This window comes from Colobus angolensis, unplaced genomic scaffold (genome assembly GCF_000951035.1).
Source record: "Colobus angolensis palliatus isolate OR3802 unplaced genomic scaffold, Cang.pa_1.0 Scaffold197, whole genome shotgun sequence".
Taxonomy (NCBI): domain Eukaryota; kingdom Metazoa; phylum Chordata; class Mammalia; order Primates; family Cercopithecidae; genus Colobus; species Colobus angolensis.
In genome coordinates, this window is record NW_012115121.1 from 2,065,298 (window position 1) to 2,085,103 (window position 19,806).

A 19,806-nucleotide genomic window follows, 5' to 3' on the forward strand; every position below is an offset into this window, starting at 1 on the left:
AGCTCGTGAGCTGATTGTGTACGTCTCTCTCCCATTCCACCTTCAATCCCAAAATTCCTATAAGTCAGCAGTTTCACTCTAAGACACACACCAAGCAGGAATTTTTACATGTGTGCAAGAAAATATGAACACTAGAATACCCATAGCAACGCTAGGAACTATGATCCAAAAATGAAACTATCCAACTACCCGTAACAGTAGAATGGATAAATGGAGCATCCACACAATGGAATATTATACAGCAATGAGAATTACAATCGCATGCCACAATGTGGGATGAATTTTACACAAACACCACGTTGAGTGAAAAACTGTGGACATACACACAGAAAGAGCAGATGAGTATGTTTCATTGATGTAAGGAATAAAACAGGCACAGTTTATCTATGCTGTTAAAGCCAGGAGATTAGGCTTGAGTAGAGAGGCAGCAGAATTCAGGAAGGAAGCAGGGTGGCGGGAAGAGGGTGCAGTCAAGGGGATGTGAGGACCTCTAGGATGCAAGAAATGTCCTGTTGCTTAATGTGGTTATCAGACTGCTGGTTACAGGGATGTGCTCATCTTGTAAAAACTCATTGAGCTATACTATTTAGAACAGTGTACCTTTTTAACTGCATTTTATATTTCAAGAAAAGGTAAAGGAAAGAAAAAAATAATCACCTCAACCAAGTATCAATTTCTAAAGAGGGTTTCCACTATTTTTGAATGCCTGCCTGCCTCACCAAGTGGTTATGAGACTTTAAACAGAAGTGTAAACTATATAGAAATTACAAGCACCTTGGCTGGCATACAGTACACTGTTACTAAACAGGATTCATTCTTATATGCTTTCTCTGATTTCCCCATTATGTGTGTTCCATATCCCTTTGTACATCCATTTCTCACTGTACAATAATCATGTTTTTGCTTCATTATTATTCCCATTAGATGACCAGCAGCTTGATGAATATGACATCTTACTGTACCCACTGGAGCTATCCCAGAGTGGGTATTTGATAAATATTTGATGGGATTGAATAAATGGCTGTAACAAAGCTTCATGGTTTTGTGATTAGTAGGATCCTAGGTGATTTGGTGGTCATCCTCTCAATACATCTAACTGGTCATGTGGTTGAGTTACAGAGGAAGCTGAAAGCTGCCTAGGACCAAGAGTGTGACAGGGCTGAGGCAAGCATCTCCTGGAGTGAGAGAGGGAGCTGACACTTTGCAGTGAAAAAATGTATACATATTTCTACTTAGAGCCCAGCCCATAGCATAGTGACAGATGCACATTGCAATGCCAGCACCAGCTGCTAGAAGGGTATTGGACCATGCCTGCAGAGACTAAAGGTAGGTCAAATCTAGAAAAACATTGCAAGAAGTGCTAAATCAAGAAAGGAGAGAGGACTTAACCATCTTTCCTCCAGTCCAAAACAAGAGAATGCCAGTATTAGGACAATTAGAACTAGGTATATAAAGACATATCAGGCACCACTAGGCAGAAATGGTACCCAGCAAGGAGGACAAATAGTATAAGGCCCAGACTTTCAGAATGCATGAAGTGGGGGATCAGGCTTCTGAAAGGATTCTAGATAGAAGAAGAGCAAAACAAATGAGAGACTCCAAAGCTGTTGCAGGCCTGGTCAGCAGAGAACTTCCAGTTCTTCTCTACTTGGCTCGAGAAATTTGGTGGAGCTAAAATAGGTCACCATCCTACAACATTGCTCTAGTGCCAGGGAACTTACTAATGAAGAGCAGAGCAGCAGACATCAGAGCTTAGAGCTTTCCTATCAAGAATGTCACTGTCTTATAACTTTGCATTTGATTGGTTATAAATGAGGGAACCTCAAAATTCTATGTTTATCTTAAGATGCTAATGATGGCTGGAGTAGGACCTAAGGAAAGTGTCCAGATGTAGATAAAATGAGGAGTCTGAAAGCATGATCTTTTCTCTCTCTCTCGCTCTCTTTTTTAAAGAGATGTGCTCTTGCTATGTTGGACAGGCTGGAGTGCTGTAGTTTTCACAGGCACCATGATGGTGCACTACAGCCTTGAACTCCTGGGCTCAAGCAATTTTACTGCCCTAGCCTCCTGAATAGGGGGGACTACAGATGCACACCACCAAGCCCTGCTGGAATGCATAATCTTTTAGGTTTCTTCCAAATTCTGAAACCCTGTGTTGACAGCTGGCTGAAAAGCTGACAGATTGGCAACTCTGACCCATAGCTAAAAGCTATATAAAATAATTACGTAAGATACAGCTATTTTACATACATATATACAGTATATATAAAATAGCTAATAAAACTGAGCATCACAGGGAGGCTGTTACGTCCGATTCATTCCCAGTCCCAGTCTTCAGTTTAAGAGGTTGATAATTCTGTCTATCCTTCTGCTGTGGATCAGCCAACCAAATCAACTGGCCACGGGAGACACACGATCAACGACTGCCCTGCAGGGCTCTCCTGTTTAGCCAGTGGGTTCACTCAAGAAATAGAATTAGACTTGGGAATGTGTTGCTTACTGTGCAAAGAAGCAGAATGAAAGAAAGAAGAAACAAAGGATGTAAGCAAAAAGAAGGGAAACACCTGCTGACGACAGATTTCCTAATCGTTCATTCAGCACGTATACCAATACATAGTGCCAATTGTGTGCAGTACTTATGTACCATGCTGTGGTTTGAGGTGTCTCACAGACCTCAAGAGGCTCTCCTTAGAGAACAGATAGGTCTAAGGTAGTGGTTCTTATGCATTGGTGATTTTGCCCCCCAGGGAACATCTGACAATATGCGGATATATTTCTGATGGTCACAACTGGGGAGCTTACTGACATTCAGTGAGTAGAGGTCAACAATGAGACTAAACATTTTACCACACACAAGACAGCTGTCTACTTTCCCAAGAAGGAGTTACCTTACCTGGCCCCAAATGTCAATAGTGCTGAGGCTGAGAAATGCTGATCTAAATGGAGAATAAATCAACAGCAAAAGCATGCAATACATGCATACAAAGGCCTCTATCTAAGAAATGAAAGGGGGCAATCCAAATCGTGGCAGGGTTGGAGTATGGGATGGTTTCTAGAAAAGCTTTCTGGAGCAGCTGACCATGAGGTAAATTTTGACACAGAGATTAGTTGAAGATTACGGGGAGGTGAATGGAAAGAAGGGAATAGAAAAATAGTGGTCAAGGTGAAGGAACAATGGGGGTGATGGTGCATAGGAACTAAATTAAATAAGTTATTTGTGTCAGAGACAAGGGCCAACCTGGGACACCATGGTTTGGAGGCTTGAGAGGTAGGCAGGGGGTAGTTCTGCTAGATGATGGACCTCCGGATGTTAAACTGGAGTCTAAATCAAAAATGTCCAATCAAACTTTTTGCAGTGAAGAAAATGTTCTATACCTACACTGTCCAACTCAGTAGCCACCAGTCACATGTGACAAATGAGTACTTGAAACGTGACTGGGGGTCTGGGAAAACAATTTTTGAGCTTTTAAATGATTTTTAAACTTCAATTGACATTAATCTTAATGTAAATTAAGTTTAATTAGCTTAAATTGAAATAGACATATGTTCCTAATGCCTACCATTTTAGAGAGAGCTGGTCTTGAAAGCGATGGAAAGATTAGTGGTGGGTACAAACATACAGTTAGATAAAAGGAATAAATTCTAATGTTGGACAGCAAAATAGGTATAGTAGGACTATACCTAACAATGATACATTGTATATATTGCTTATTTCAAAATAGCTAAGGTAGATTTGAAATGTTTCCAAAACACATAAAAAAGATAAATGTTGAAGGTTATGGTTATCCTAAATACCCTGATTTGATTATTACACATTCTAAGCATGTACCAAAAGATCAGGTGTCTCCCATAACCACATATATCCCAAATATGTACACATATTATGTGTCAATTTAAAAGGATTAGTAGGATAGTCTGATCAGATTTGGACTTCAGAATGCCCTGGAAACATCCCAGAGGAGGGCTTCTACTTCTAAAGTACATAGGGATCATTTAAGAAACTTATTAAAATGCACATTCTGTTTCAATAGGTTTAGGCCTACTTCGTTTTTTGTTTTTTAGGGTTTTTTTTTTTTTTTTTTCTACAAAGTCTCAACTCTGTTGCCCAGGCTGAAGTGTGGTGATGTGATCATGACTCACTGCCAGGTTAAACTCCTGGGCTCAAGTGATGCTCCCACCTCAGCCTCCCAAGTAGCTGGGACTACAAGTGTGTGTCCCCATATCTGGCTAAATATTATATTATATTATATTATAATTTAATTTTATTTTATTTATTTTATTTTATTTTATTTTTATTTTGAGATGGGCTCTCACCATGTTGCTCAGGCTGGTCTCAAACTCCTGGCCTCAAGCGACCCTCTGCCTTGGCCTCCCAAAGTACTGGGATTACAAGTACGAACCACTGCATCCAGCTTAGATTCTTCACTTCTAGCAAGCTTTCATGTGAAGTAAGAACTGCTGGCTCACGGACCACACTGTAAGTAACAAGGGTCTACAGCAGTACTGTCCAATAAAACTTTCTGCGATGATGGAAATGTTCCATATCTATGATGTCCAATATAGTTATCACTAGCCATATGTGGCTACTGAATACCTGAAATGTGGCTAATGCAATGGAGGAATTGAATTTTTAATGAATTTAAGTTAAACTAATTGAAATTTAACTTTAAACATCTGCGAGTAGTGGCTATAGTATTGGACTGTGCAGATCTAGATCAGTGCTACCTGAATGATGAACCAAGCTGTTTTAAAATTTCACAGGAAGATAAGTACAGAAACTGAGAGTAAATATGGGAACTTACAAAGCAAGTTGAGACAGCAATTTTAGTCTATTTAAATTAATAATCATTTAAATTTTTTCAAAAATGTTTTAAATATTTTTTAATATTTTGCATGTCTGGGTTTTTCTCATTTAATTTTTCTAATAATTCATTTGTATTATGTTTTATAGTAATATTGGACAGCAATGTATTCAGGAAAAACCCTGCTCTTCTCCTGGAATAGAAAGATAAATACTACTTGTTCTCATTCACATATGGAAGCCACGAATGTTGATCTCTTAGAAGTAGGGTAGAACAGTGGCTACTAGAGGCTGAGAAGGGTAGCAGGGAGGGCACATGGGGGGATTTGTTAAAGGACACAAAATGACAGCTAGATGAAAGGAATGAGTTCTAGTGTTCCATAGCAATGTAGGATGACTGTAGTCAAAAATTACATATATTTTCAAATATGTGTAAGAGAGGATTTTGAATGTTCCCAACAAAACAAATGATGAGCTTCTGAGGTGAGAGATATGCTAATTACCCTGGTTTGATCACTAGACATGTATCAAAACTCACAATGTACCTCATAAATATGTATAATTAGTATATGCCAATTAGAAAAATAAAAAATTGAAAAACAAGTGGAGAGTTCAGCCTGAGCAAGATGAACCCTGTCTCTACAAGTAAAAAATAAATAAATAAATAATTAGTGGGGCGTGGTGGTGCACACCTGTAATTCCAGTATTCTGTGGGAGGCCAAGGTGAGAGAATCACTTGAGCCAGGGAGGTCAAGGCTGCAGTGAGCCGTAATTATGGTCATGCCACTGCACTCCAGCCTAGGTGAAGGACCCGGTCTCAAAAACAAAACAAAACAAAAAGCAGAGAGTTTGAAACACTGGCCTGGAGGACAAATGTGGGGGTGGGGATGCACAGAGAAGGCAAGGAGACTTGCCAGGAGGGCATTCCAGCAATCCAGATGGATAGAGAGAGGAAAGCGCAGCTTTGACGGGAATTAAAAAGATGTGCTCTATAAAGTTTGGTGACTGAGTGGGTGTATGAGGTAGTGGGGAGGTGAGTGCTTGTATCAATACTCAATGCTGGTCATTAAGCCAAACATCCTCTTGCTGGGGTAAAAATTGTATGGGCCAATTGTTATTCATCTTTATTTTATGTTATTTTATTTTATTTTATTTTACTTTTTTATTTTATCTTATTTATTTATTTATTTTGAGGTGGAGTCTCACTTCTGTTGCCAGGGCTGGAGTGCAGTGGCACAATCTCGGCTCACTGCAACCTCCCCCACGCAGGTTCAAGCCATTCTCCTGCCTCAGCCTCTGGAGTATGACTTTTACTTTTCATATTTTTTTAAGTCTCCAAAGTTTGTCATTAGACTTTACGAGGGAGAGAGCCAACTTATTTAGATATGTTCAAATCATTAAAATATTTTTAACTAGGATGATCATTTTCATATATCATTAGATATATTTTTGGATAAAATCTGGGAGTTGCTCTTGCTTCATCCATACATCAATAAGTCCTCTCTTTGAGTGGATTTTCCCAGGAAGTTTGCTAATCCCATATATTTTATGAGGACTCTCGAGAGCATTAAAATCAGATTGACCATCCCCGAGCTTCAGGCGTAAATTTTTAGATTTGCTTCATTTGAGTCCTATGGGAATTTTTCTTTCTTGATTGCCAACCTGTACATAATGAAATGATATTTTTAAAGCTTGGCTGTTTCAACATTAAACTAAAAAGCGATTTGCAAAAGTGTGGGTTGGTAGGGGTAAAAACAGAATTGGAGCTTTGCTGTCAGACAAATAAAATGGAGTCACTGAGAGTGGAAGTGGCAAGGCATCGAGCAGCTGCCTGTCATCAGTTTTTAATTCAGGGATTGGTTGGTTGGAGTACTTGCTGTGAGGTCAGCACTGTGCTATGTGTTTGGGTGGATTAAGAGGAAACCAGAGGCTTAATTTCTGTGATCAAAAATCTGGCTGGTTGAGTGGAAGACAAATTTTACGTATCAAGTGTCAGTGGGCAACAGGCACCTGGAGTTAATGAAATGCTAAGGTAGACAGGCAAAGCCGCACCATTCTAACAGTTTATTTATTGTTTTTGCTTTTCTCTTATAATTATCTAGAAGCTTCCTCATGCATGACCTAGACTCATTCTGTCCATTATGGTAGCCTCTAGTCCTGCAATGTGGCTGGTCCAAACGGAGGTGTATTGTAAGGGAAAAATACACATGCTGGGATCCAAAGACTCTGTACCCATTCCTTCCCCAAAAAAAAAAAAAGACAAGGAGAATGTAAAATATCTCAATAAATTTTTATATTGATTACATGTTGAAATGATAATACTTCAGATATTTTAGGCTAAATAAAAATATTTTAAAAATTAGTTTTACTTGGCCAGGTGCAGTGACTCACGCATGTAGTCCCTGCACTTTGGGAGGCCAAGGAGGGTGGATCACAAGGTCAGGAGTTCAAGACCAGCCTGGCCAAGATGGTGAAACCCTGCATCTACTAAAAATACAAAAAAGTAGCTAGGCGCAGTGGCAGGCGCCTGTAATCTCAGCTACTCAGAAAGGCTAAGGCAGGAGAATTGCTGGAACTCAGAGGATGGAGGTTGCAGTGAGCCCAGATAGCACTACTGCATTCCAGCCTGGAAGACAGAGTAAGACTCTGTCTAAAAAAAATAAAAAATAAAAAGATTGGTTTTCCTTGCTGCTTTTTATTTCTCTTTAATTTGGCAACTAGACAATTTCATATTACCTGTTAATTTAAAGGAAGTCACTGCATCAATCCTGGAAGACTGAAACAAGCCATGGAGAAGGAAGTAGGAGGTTATAATATAAAGGAGATAAAGAGGCCCTGGAAACTTCTTCAGGGAAAATGCAGAAGATATGAGGAAAGCATCTCACTATGGATCAAGAATTCTAAAATCATTGCTATAGGCCCCCAGCTTCTCTGCATACATGTCCCCCAAGCTCATCCTTCCTCCTGGCAGTGTGCTCAATATGACCTGGGCACAGTCGAGCGGCAAAGGTGAGAGAGGTGACCAGGCAATAGTGACCACACTGGGTCCAGCACACTACAGCTAGTGGAGAGAAAGCAGCAGAGAGTACACAAGTACCAAGGGGGGCTGTAGGATTGGTGGACAGAAGTAGGTCTGGGGTTGGGGCAGGAGTTCACAGTGAAAGGTGATCATCAACAGAGGCATGAGAATGACCTGCAAAAGACACGTAATTTTCAATAACCACAGAAGACCTGGCTTGACATTAAACAGTATAAGACCCCTTGACCAACCAGTGACCACTGCAAGAACAAGATGGCCTTCCCCATGTGCCTAGACACCATCCCGGGGTGGAAGAGACAGAGAGGAAAACCCTTGTACATGTTACAGGTAAGGAGGCAGGAACTTAAGGCTGAAAAAGTTTAAACGTGAAAAAACTGCAAGATATTTAACTGGTAACATCAAACATTTGCTGTGGTCAGCTGAAAAAAAATAAAACTGAAAAGAAAAATCATTTAAACAAACACCTAATCGTGTCAGCTGTATTGTTATATCCTTAAAGTCACTGTTGCATCCAAATGGCAGAAGTGAGAACTGAAAGTGAGAACACCTTGGCTTTCTCTGTTCCTTTCAAGGAATTCTTGTAAGTCTCAGTGATGAATTTCTTTAGATGAGCTGAGCTAAGATTGCCCATTGTGCCTGCCACTTGTCAGGTAAATCAAGAGAGTAAAAACAGCAAAAAGTACACTCTATAATACCAAAGGTGAAAAAGTCGGTGAAGCTAAAAGTTCACTTTGAAAACACAGAGGGGATTCCAAGTATGCCAGGACACAAGATATCAAGAAACTATAAGATTATCTCAAATTCTAATATTCTAAAATACTATAAGCCTCAACATAATGCAGAATGTTTCTTTCTTCACATAAGACATAAAGAACTCAAAGACTCAGTTTATATAAATGGAACAGTCCCCCAATTTATAATTAGGCATTTAAAATAAGGTATTTTCACACTTCATTCAGACCCTGTTGTAAAAAATCCAACTGCAGAAAAAACAAAACTGAAAACACAAAACAAAAAACCCTTATGACACAATGGAGAAATGCTGATCCAAGACAGGATATTGAAAACATGTAATTACTGTTAAGTTCGTAGATGTGACAAAAAGAATCCTTTTCTTGCTGAGATACTTACTGAAATATTCATGGATGAAATGATAGGATGTTTGGGGAAAATAATCCATTGCCTTAGGGACAGCAGAGAATTAAGTCGGTGTTTAGATCAAAGTATTTATGAGTTAAGGATGGTTTTAAAGAAGTGATGGACACATTAGGATTCACTACACTTTCTCATCCTTTGTGTACATTTGAAATTTTCCATAATGAGTGTTAAAAAATGAATACCACAAGCATAATGAGCTGAAGAAGCCATAATATAAATGAGTACACACTGTGATTCCGTGTATATAAAGTTCAAAACCAGGCGAAACTCATCTAATGAAAGGAAGTCAGAATATTCTACCTTGGTGAGGATGGATAGTGAATAGAAAGAACACACAGAGATTCTAGGGGTGGCATGGTGGGCTGGGGGACGGTGCCAGAAATGTCTTATTTCTTAATCAGGCAATGGTTATGAGGTTGTTCAGTTTGTAAAAATTATTTTGAATTATAAACTTTATGATTTGTTCACTTTTCTATATCTTTGTTATAACACCATCAAAAAGTAAGTTTTTTTTAAGTTGATATGTTGAGTGATGATTTACATAAGTGTCTATTACTATTAAATTCATTAACATTTATGGTTTATGCATTTTCTGTGTGCTGTATACTTCACAAAAAAATTTCAAAACAGAGTCTCAATTGCCTCAACCCAGCAAGATCACTATGAAAAACCTTAAGTTATTAGACTAATAACCTAGAAGTTATTAGTCAAAAGCAAAATACTTTTAATTTTTTGGTCTTGTCTATTCTCAAAACTCAAAGTACTTATTAAAAAGTGCTGAACTGCTAACCCTCTAACCCACCCTTAAAGATAGATACAATCATTTCTAATTTATGGAAAAAGATATGGTGGCTAAGAAGAGCTCAGAAACTTACCCAATGCCACAGAATTAGTGAGTCAGGGCTCAAATCTACATCTACATGGCTCAGAAGCCTCTGTCATTATTTCCATTTTACCACAATGATTTCCAAAACAAGCACCCAACAAATGTGCAAATTAAGTTACCTGCTTATTTTACATTAAGCAGACTGCTTGTTTAAAATGTGGTTTCTGTTTTTAACCAAAATAACTCAAAATTAAAACAATTTGAAACTGTATGCAAATTTATAAGCAACTCTGAAGAATTCCCTTAACCTCACACACGCCAAATCTCACTAAAATTTACCTACTAATTCTATCCTTTCTGTGCTTTCTAGAGCATAGTTGCTGGTCGCCAAACAAGCACTGTAGGGGTGAGGCTAATTATCCTACTTGAACTTAAGATATATTTTATTTTGGAAGAATGAAAGTTCTTTGAATCAGGTTGGGGAAATTCATTTTTAAAAGTATTAACTATATGCTTCTTTAAAGAAGACCTTTAATCTGCACGCATGTGTTTGAATTGAGTCACTCTTAAGAATGTATGCTCTTTTTGAATTTTACAAGTATTTGGATAGATGTTTACATACCCAAAACACAATCCTTTCCCATGGAATTTAACCAAGATTTTTTGCCCTGGGAAATGAAGAGACCTGGACTTAATTCAACAAAAGCAAATGTGCACAGTGAAACAAGTTTAATGCTGAATTTCAAAAATTGAGACATATTACAATCAATAGTAAGCAGTCATTTGTCTATTTTCTAAGAAATAAAGAGATTGAGAGAGAAAAAAAAACCTAAAAGGTCAAAGTTGAGACTCTATCAAGCCTTCAGGCTTGATTGTTCAATTTTGATTCCTCCAAATGACTGGCTTGCAGGGTATTCGCCAATGTGATGGCAAAAATGAGTCTTCAAGTCTTACTCAGGACAGAGTGATCTTACAGCCTGTTCTAAATAGAGCTGTGAGACAATATAAATGTTCAAAGAAGGCCTGGGTTTTGGCAGTTTATTTGAAGCACAAATTCCCTGAAAGGGCAAGACTCCTTAGCAGGGCAACTATGGCTTCTATAATAGAAATGCAACAAGTCCTTATATGGGACATACACAGGAAAGCTTACTGATGCTGTGGCAGAAACAGAATTCCACTTAACAGAGAAACTGCTGCAAGCTACAGTAAAGTTGGAACATTTACCTATCAGTGGAAGTTTGCTTGTTGTAAGTGGACAAAACTGTTTAATTTAAGACGGGCAGTAGACATATGGACATAGGTAATTACTCATGAGCAAAATGATAATTTAGCTAATCAAATACTATTGCCATGACACATTTACAGAAAGGATGACATACACATTTGTTGAATAAAAATACTGAAGAGTAAAGGATTGAATTTATTTCACAGAGAAGGCTGATGTAATCAAGGTTGAGAAAGCCAGTTTATTTGCATCTGATTACAATATTGAAGACAGATATTGAACAAATTATTAAAAATAATGTAAAGTAGGGCAACATAAAAAAGTCTAACAGTATGTAATTGGAGTCCCAAAGGAAGAGAAGAAAGAGAGTGGGACAAGATATTTGAAGAAATGAACAAAATTTTGCCAAATTTGGTGAAAGACATGAATTTACAGACTGAAGAAACTCAGCAAAAAACGAGTAGAATAAATACAAATAAATTCATGTTTAGATTCATCACAGCATAAGTGCTGAAAACCAAACATAAAGAGAAAATTTTGAAATCCACTAGAGTAATACAAAATATTACCTAGATATGAACTATGAATTTGAGTGATTAATGACAACGGGCACAACATGTTGACAAATATCGTAAACGTGTTGAAAAGAAACAACTACGTTACCCCAGAATTCTATATCTAGAAAAAAATATCATTTAGAAATGAAGGAAAAAATAGAGACATTTTTAAACAGAAGAAAATAAAGAGAACTTTTCTCCAGCATATCTGTACTATGGTAAATGCTAAAGTAAGCTAGGCTGAAGAGAAGTGAAACTCGGAACTTCTGAAATTAATAACAAGCACTGATAGTGGTAAATATGTGAATAAGGTATTTTTAAAGATGATTTTCCATCTTAATGTCTTTAAAATACATACTAGCATTTGAAGCAAAATTATAAACACTGTGTTGTTAGGTTCAGAAAGTATGTAGGTGTAATTAACATACAACCACTATGGAACCAAGAAGCAGGTAATGAGCCTCTATGGTTGCATGATTTCTACTTGATGAGATATAGTATTAAAGCTGTTTTGAAAACATTTATTAAAAGTTCTTGGAAAAATAACGGAAAGTGAACCCTAAATTTCCAAACATTTTGATCTTTTTGCTTCAATTCAGCATAAGTAATTATGCAAAGAAATGTTTGAAGGGTATAGTTAAATGTACAGGGCTATGGAATATGGAGTTTTCAAACCTATTTAAATATTGAAACTCTGTGTAAATTTTAGTTTTGACCTTGAACTTCTCTTCTCTGAATGTTTCTCATAATACCTATTTCGTTAATGCACTTAGGTTGCTATTTGAGATTTTAAACCTAATGAAAAATTATTTATTGACTGGGGACAGAAGAGCCCAGCCTGAGCTCAGAGAGGGCAATGATAGTGATGGTGTGTGAGAGATGAATCTGGCATGTTCATCTCAATTAAACACACTGGCAAAGAGCCAGCCTGGAACTTTCTCATGATAACTGAGATTTAAAACCTTGCCTTTACTGTGAAACATAGAGAGTCTGTAAAGAAATTGTAAGTTCAAGGACTTTTTCAAGCTCCTAACTTTCAATTTCTTGGTTTTATTAGTGTCCAAAAGTTGCAGTTATTTAAAAGATGTATATAAAAAAATTGCAATTAGAATGCAAATCAGCCAAGTGAAGTTAACTGAACAGTTTTGGTTACCATCATCATGATGACAAAGGCTAATTCAGATGCTCTGACAAAGAGGTGATCGAGTCCTGAATCAAACTGAAAAGTGTTACCTTTCTTTTTTTAAGTTCTTGGTTCACAGTCTTGTAAACTAGAGCTATCTGAAATTGAACTATGGTTGCCTCAAGTTACCTAGTCTATAGTAATAATCATTAACACTGAGAAGGTATTATTCCAAGATATATGTACTCATATATTCAAGCTACATATATTATTTCATTTAACCTTCAAGTCAGCTAATGGACTGGATACAGTTATCATCACTTGGAGTTTACAGGTGGGAAGTGGAATATCGCCAACCTCCCAGAGTGTTGTCAGTGATGAAACCATAATCTCATCTGTGTCTCAAAGCCAGTACTTTTAAATCTTAGGCTAACTGCTTCTATTTCTGTAAAGGTTTGACCAATGGTACTGATACCAGGACACAAGACAAATTTCCAGAAGCATTATTTCACCTCTGTTCCTGTCCCTTTCTTCAGAAGAGGAAAAAATGATGATCACTTGTATTAGTTTCCTAGGGCTCCCGTAACAAAGTATCACCAACTGGGTGACTTTGAACGACAGAAATTTATTCTCTCACAGTTCTGGAAGCTGGAAGTCCAAACTCAAGTTGTCAGCAGGGCCATGTTCCTTCTCTAGGCTCCAGGGAAGAATCCCTCCTTGCCTCTTCCTAGCTTCTGTGACTCCTGGCAGTCCTTGGCATTCCCTGGCTTGCAGCTGTATCACCCCAATCTCCACCTCCACCATCACATGGCCTTCTTCTCTGTGACTCCCCACGCGTCATCTCCTCTTCTTATCAGGACGCCAGTCATAGGATTTGGGGTCCACTCTGGTCCAGTATAACCTCATCTTCCCTACTTTTATCTTCAAAAAATATATTTCTAAATAAGGTTACATTCTGAGGCTCTAGGTGGATGTGAATTTGCAGGGAACACTATTCAACCAACTAAACTCCTAGTGAATGCATCATTTCTCTCTGAATAAACCCTAATTTGATTCTGTTGTTTTTGTGGAATTTAGTAAACCTTGCATTTGATTAGCACTTTGTGGATTTCAAATGGTTTTATCTGACTTCTCTCTTTTGACCTTAAAAATGTTATACATAACCTGGGCATGTGATAGCGATCTCAGTTTTTGGATGATGATACCAAGATTTTAAGTAATTTCTCAAACTTCAAAACTCAGTTAAGTGACAGATCAGGAAGTAGAATCTAGAATGTATAACTTAAACTCCATTTACATTCCAAAATCCACCACCCCACAAATAAGGGCTCATTCATTTATCAAGATGTATTGCATTCTTATTTTATGCCAGGCATTGTTTTAGTTAACAAGAGCACAAAGATATTTAAACTTGACCCCCCACCTGTCAATAGTTTGCAACCCAGAAGAAAAAATCACTATGAAACCCTCACATTGTTTAAATGGGCCACACGTACTATTTATAAATAATAATATATCAAATGCATCAATGTGAACAAATAAGTTTTTAACATATGACAATTCAAATTCTCATCTATCCCTCTAATAATGTAACTTTTATTTGGGGGAGAAACAGGTCAAATAACACACATTTGTGTGAGCAAGTGAACTTAACTCTAGAATTGTGTGAGTATGTAAATAGATTTGGTCATAAATCTGAGCTGTTGGTTTAGGTGCAGTGACTACTCTCTATCAGAAAGACATGAGCTTCTACCTTGTTTACAAAGGTTTAAAGAGAACTAACAGCATCTTACATCAACAAACCAGAGCTTGGAAAGCTAAGACTATGCTAAATCCCTCAGGTTACAGTTCCTGCCCATTTAACAAATGTTTTCCTTATGGAGAGCAGTACTTCCCTTATAGAGAGCATCCCACCCTCTAACAACTATCCAGGCTCCATAACTGTAACTGACACCTGCCCCAGGGCCTTTGCTTGCAGCAGAGGTTCCCAGCCATATCAGTCCCAAACTGCCACTAACAAATATGTATAAGAAAACAAAATGTATTCATCATGCAATCTAGCTAAACACTGATATGATTTCTTAAAAGCCAATATAATACTCTCATTGAAATATGAAGACGTAAAAGGAAAGCAAGTTATTCTAACAGCATATGCATCTCAATATATTAGTGATTGGTTACAGCTTCGCTAGAAAACACAGTGAAGTCTTGAGATGCTTGTACAAATAAGGAGAACCACAATGAGTGTCACACATTGATGGAGGTGCATTACATTGGGATTCAAATGCTAGGATTGGTGTATCAGCGACATTCTGAAATAGTAACTCTTGGTAATGTTCTTAACAAAACAAAGGAAATCATCCCTCAATTTACAAAGCAGTCACAATTCTGGAAATCCAGTGTAGAATAAAACTCTGAAACTTATAATTCACAGCTCAATAAAACACTGACACACCTACATATAAGATGGAATTACATGTAGTTCAAATCATTTTAAAATGCCTTTTCTTCATCTGCATAAATATCTGCTAGAATATTTGAAACTTGTGCAAGAACGTGCTGATCCTTTCCCATCATATTCCCCAATCCATGCAACAACCAAAATGCCCACAAAACTGAAATATTTTCTAGGGAGTAGCACTGTCCCTTTCTTGAGACCCAATAATTCATGCTCTCTCTTGCCTTTTACATACTAGATTTTGTCTAGGTGCCTATTTTTATTTGTCAATACCTATAGACTGTTTACTATGTGCCAAGACATTTTACATAAACACTAACTTATTTAATCTTCAAAATAGCTCTGTAAAGTAGGTATTATTATCATTCCCAGTGTACATCAGCGGTAACTGAGGAATTAAATCATTGGCCCAAAGCCACAGAACTGGTAAGTGGTGGAAGCTGAAATTTGAACTGGGCAGTCTGGCTCCAGACTCAACACTTTTCCATGTACCAATGCTTCTTACTAGTTGGGGATAAAGAGGCAAGTTTGTTAAATGAAAACTGTTAGCTGTACCACTGCTCACTCTATGACCTATCTGAACTCTGAGCATGTGTATTATGCAGGGGAGACCCAAAGCACCTTTAGATACTCCCATCTCTAACACTCTCTCAGGGGATAAAATGTTGCCCCTTTAGAAACCATACTTGCAAGAGCATTCCCCACCAATGAAAACAGGGAACACGTCTGCCTTGTTCACTACACATGCCCCTAACATATATAATGGATATATAATGAAGAGCATGAATATTACTGGATAGATGGATGAATACATGTGAATCAAAAATTCAGTTCAATAGTTAGCCCACCTGTCTTAGTCCATTTTGTGGTTGCTATAATAGAACACCACAGACCAGGTCATTTATAATAAACACAGCTTTGTTTCTCACAGTTCTGGAGGCTGGGAAGTCCAAGATCAAGTGCCTGCATCTGGCAAGGGGCTGCTTGATGGAAGGTGGAAGGGCAAGAGAGTGCAAGTGGGCGCAAGAACAAGAGAGTAAAGGAGCCAGACTCATCCTTTTAATCAGGAACCCACTTCTGCAATAACTATCCAACTCCTGCAATAATGACATTGATTCACTCATAAGGGAAGGGCATGCACGACCTAGTCACCTCTGAAAAGCCAACATTGTTGCACTGGTAATTAAACTTCCAACGTACATAAACTTTGGAGGACACATTCAAACTATAGCATCATTCCTTTACAACTCTCCTCAAGACCTTCAACTCTATGCATCATCCTACCGGAAAAATCACACTGCATTTCTTCCTTTGGTAAGAAGTTCAAGGTCACTGGTATCACAGTCTCACAAATTCCTTCCTATTACTTTCATCAGATTATTGAACAGCTACACCTTTCTCTCCACCTGGAAGCCTCTGTGCTTCTCTTCCTCTGTCCTCCCTCCTTCCATCCTCAGGGATAGATGGGGTACTCCATCTCATCTCTTCTCTTTCTTCTTCATTCAGGCCCTTGGTTTCTTCTTGAGCTTTCTTCTCTGTGAAGTAGTCAATCAGCAGATCTTGGCCTTCAACTCTACCATTTCCTGAGGCTCTGACCCCACCTTTTCACTGTACTTGTTGCAGAGCTCCCCTAGGGTTAGAGATCCATTAGCCCTAGACTCTTCATATTTAATGGGGTCTTTACTCAAAACTGTAACACACTTTGGCTTCTGTGTCAAGGTTTCGGATGCTTTACAAAGGAGATGTGAATAAGGAACAACTGGGGAAATGTCACCTTCAGTAAAGTGCGTTTAAAACAAGGTTTAGGAGAGGTGGACAAAGGCTTCGCAGTACCCACTCACCATCAGAGAAACTGAAATCACATAGGGAAGGAGAGTGACAAAGCACCTCAGTGGTGAGTCATGCACAAGAGGACACATTTGGGAGAATGTCTCCGGTCAGGGGGAGAACAGGAAGTATCTGCCACTAGTTGTGGCACGTCGAAGAAGTGGGTTGACACCACCATTTTGGTTTTGGTCTGTTCAGGGTTCTGAATGCTCTATAATGAATAAACTTAGAGCTCCATGTACTTGAGTTTCTGTATAGCTGTTGCAGATGTCAAATATTTTTATGTTCATCTATAGCGAGAGAAATACTCTGAATTTCTCCCTCTTGTGCTGTATAACTTTTGTGTACTCCTGTAAGATATCTTTAAATATGAGCATTTGTGGGGCCTTTTCTCTGACCTCTTTGAGGGGAAGGATCTTCTACTTCCCAGGAAACTACCTTTGGTTGAGTGAACACCATGAGTCATGATCAGGTTGCTATTTCTACTCAACCATACCCACTTTCTATCTTTACTTAGAATCATATTTTTAAACTCAAATTCATCTGTGAACTCTGCCTCTGTTTTAGAAGTCCTTTTTCAACTGTGGAGACCAAAACGGAACACAACACATTCTACTTTAGCTTTGTGGAAGAGAATTACAGAATTCCAGCATGGCTTCAGATTCAGGTTTGTTTCTAGCTTCAGGAGTGGATCCTGCAGCCTTATACTCAGTCTGAGATCTACCATGACCACAGCATGTGAATGTTCTATGTTTTCTCTAACCTAAAATTTTATATTGCTTGATAGCTTTGCTAAATTCATTCTGTGAATAGAAGTCCATGTGCAAAGTATGATGGGTGCTTTCAATTCTGTTATAAAGACTCCCTAAGTAAAAAACATACAGTTTACATAAAACTTAGCCAAGGACTCCCAAATATGGCAGGCAGTTCTTCAACTGTGAGAGCCTTCCAATTTTTCTGAACTTATGTCCCCATGTCCTATAATCATATAAAATGTCAAAAGGATCCTAAAATATCAGCTAATTTTAACAAACTCCTCAACATCATATAAATAGCCTTTTTAAGTGAAAAGCATAAAAAGAAATAAAGCAAGCCCAAAACTGAATTACTGAATGATGTGAGTATCATCAAATTAGGGTATCATCCAATTAACTCTGCATAAAGTAGATTTGTCTCTTATGATGTGTGTACTGCTCCCTGCTGTGAATTAAATACATATGTAAATATATATACATACATATAAAACTTAAATTATGGCAGATTGTCTAATGTTTTGCCCTACTTCAGCACTTTTCAAAGATCTCTAAGGTTGCCTTCTGAGGCTGATTTACTTGTGCAAGTTTTGGATCTGAGCCCAGAACACTTGGTCTGCATAACCAAAACAATACTGATGGTCCCAGAGCACCCAATGAACACAGGTTTGTCAAGACTCACAAAAACTCTAAATGCTCACAACCTAGCCTTAGCCTCAAACCAGGACTGTTGTGAGAGGATTCCAAACAAATTGCATAATCTCTGGCTGTCACGCTCCAAGAGGGACGGGGGCTGTGAAATGTCAGCTATTTGAAGGGAAAAAACTGGCCTCCACCACCTTCCAAAAACATACTACGGCTTCTGATTGGCTGCAATTCAAAGCTGTCCTCTGGCTTGCGAGGTGACATGATGTTGCCATCTCTAATCCCTCAACAGACTACAAAGATGCTCCCCAAGCATCCTGTCTTCAAAGTCTTCCAAGAATCTGTTTGAAGTTTTTTTTCCTCTGTTAGCCACTTAAGTTTTCAGGTTTTTACAGCCTTTTGAGATTAACAAATTGATTCTGAAATTTAAAAAGCGGATACATCTGAGTGGGTGCCTACGGATTGGGCTTTTATTTATAGTGTGGTGGAAGGTGGGAGGAGAAGGGTCTGATGGGAGCTTTCAGAAGGTCGAGAGATCAGAAAAACAAAATAATTTTCTCACTGGCCTCAAATTCACATGGTAAACACACAGCTTCTGCATTCAGCCTATCTATGTAAATCAGACTCTGTCCTGAAAAAGGAGCTGTGGAGCTGAGAAGGAAAAGGACTTTTTCAGCCAGTAGTACACAAAGGAATTACATGGTGGGAAACGTATTTCAGCAATAACTGCACCATTTTCCATTTAGTTTGGCCTTTTCTCTATCTTGCCCACCACAGCCACAACACCTCAAGCAAGAAAGTGCAAACAGTCCCCCCAAATATCTTTGGGAGTAGCACTTAGATCCTTTTTATATTTGAAAGTGAAAAAAAACAAAAGCAAAATAGCACACACCCCCAAAACTATTATCCCAAACTCCACGATTGCTTATGGGCAACTCACAGGCCACATCAGAGGATATTATCACATGAAAAAAGAATGAGGTGACATTAGGTCTTGAAATAAAAGACATTAGTTCTAATTGGAGGAAAAGCAAGTCTGCAAAATGCAGTAGTAGGCCTAGTTTAGTAGCCTTTTAATGAATGAATGAAGACACAGGGTATTGGGCTGTTGTTGCATTGCTATGAAGAAATACCTGAGATGGGGTAATTTATAAAGAAAATGTTTAATTGGCTCTGCAGGCTGTACAGAAAGCATAACACAGATGTCTGCTTCTGGGGAGGCCTCAGGAAGGTTACAATCATGGCAGAAGGCAAAGGGGGAAGAGAGGTCTCACATGGTGGGAGCAGGAGCAAGAGAGAAAGAGCGAGGCGCCACACTTTTAAATGGGCAGATCTCCTGAGAAGTCAATCACTCTTGTGAGAACAGCACTAAGGGGATGGTGCTAAATCATTCA

General features: G+C 38.3%; 1 protein-coding gene across 1 annotated transcript in view; it reads right to left on the reverse strand.

The window, feature by feature from the left end:
* Positions 1 to 19,806, reverse strand: part of PLCB1 (phospholipase C, beta 1 (phosphoinositide-specific)) — a 671,021-nt gene that overhangs the window by 573,156 nt on the left and 78,059 nt on the right. The gene's annotated exons all lie outside the window — the stretch shown is intronic.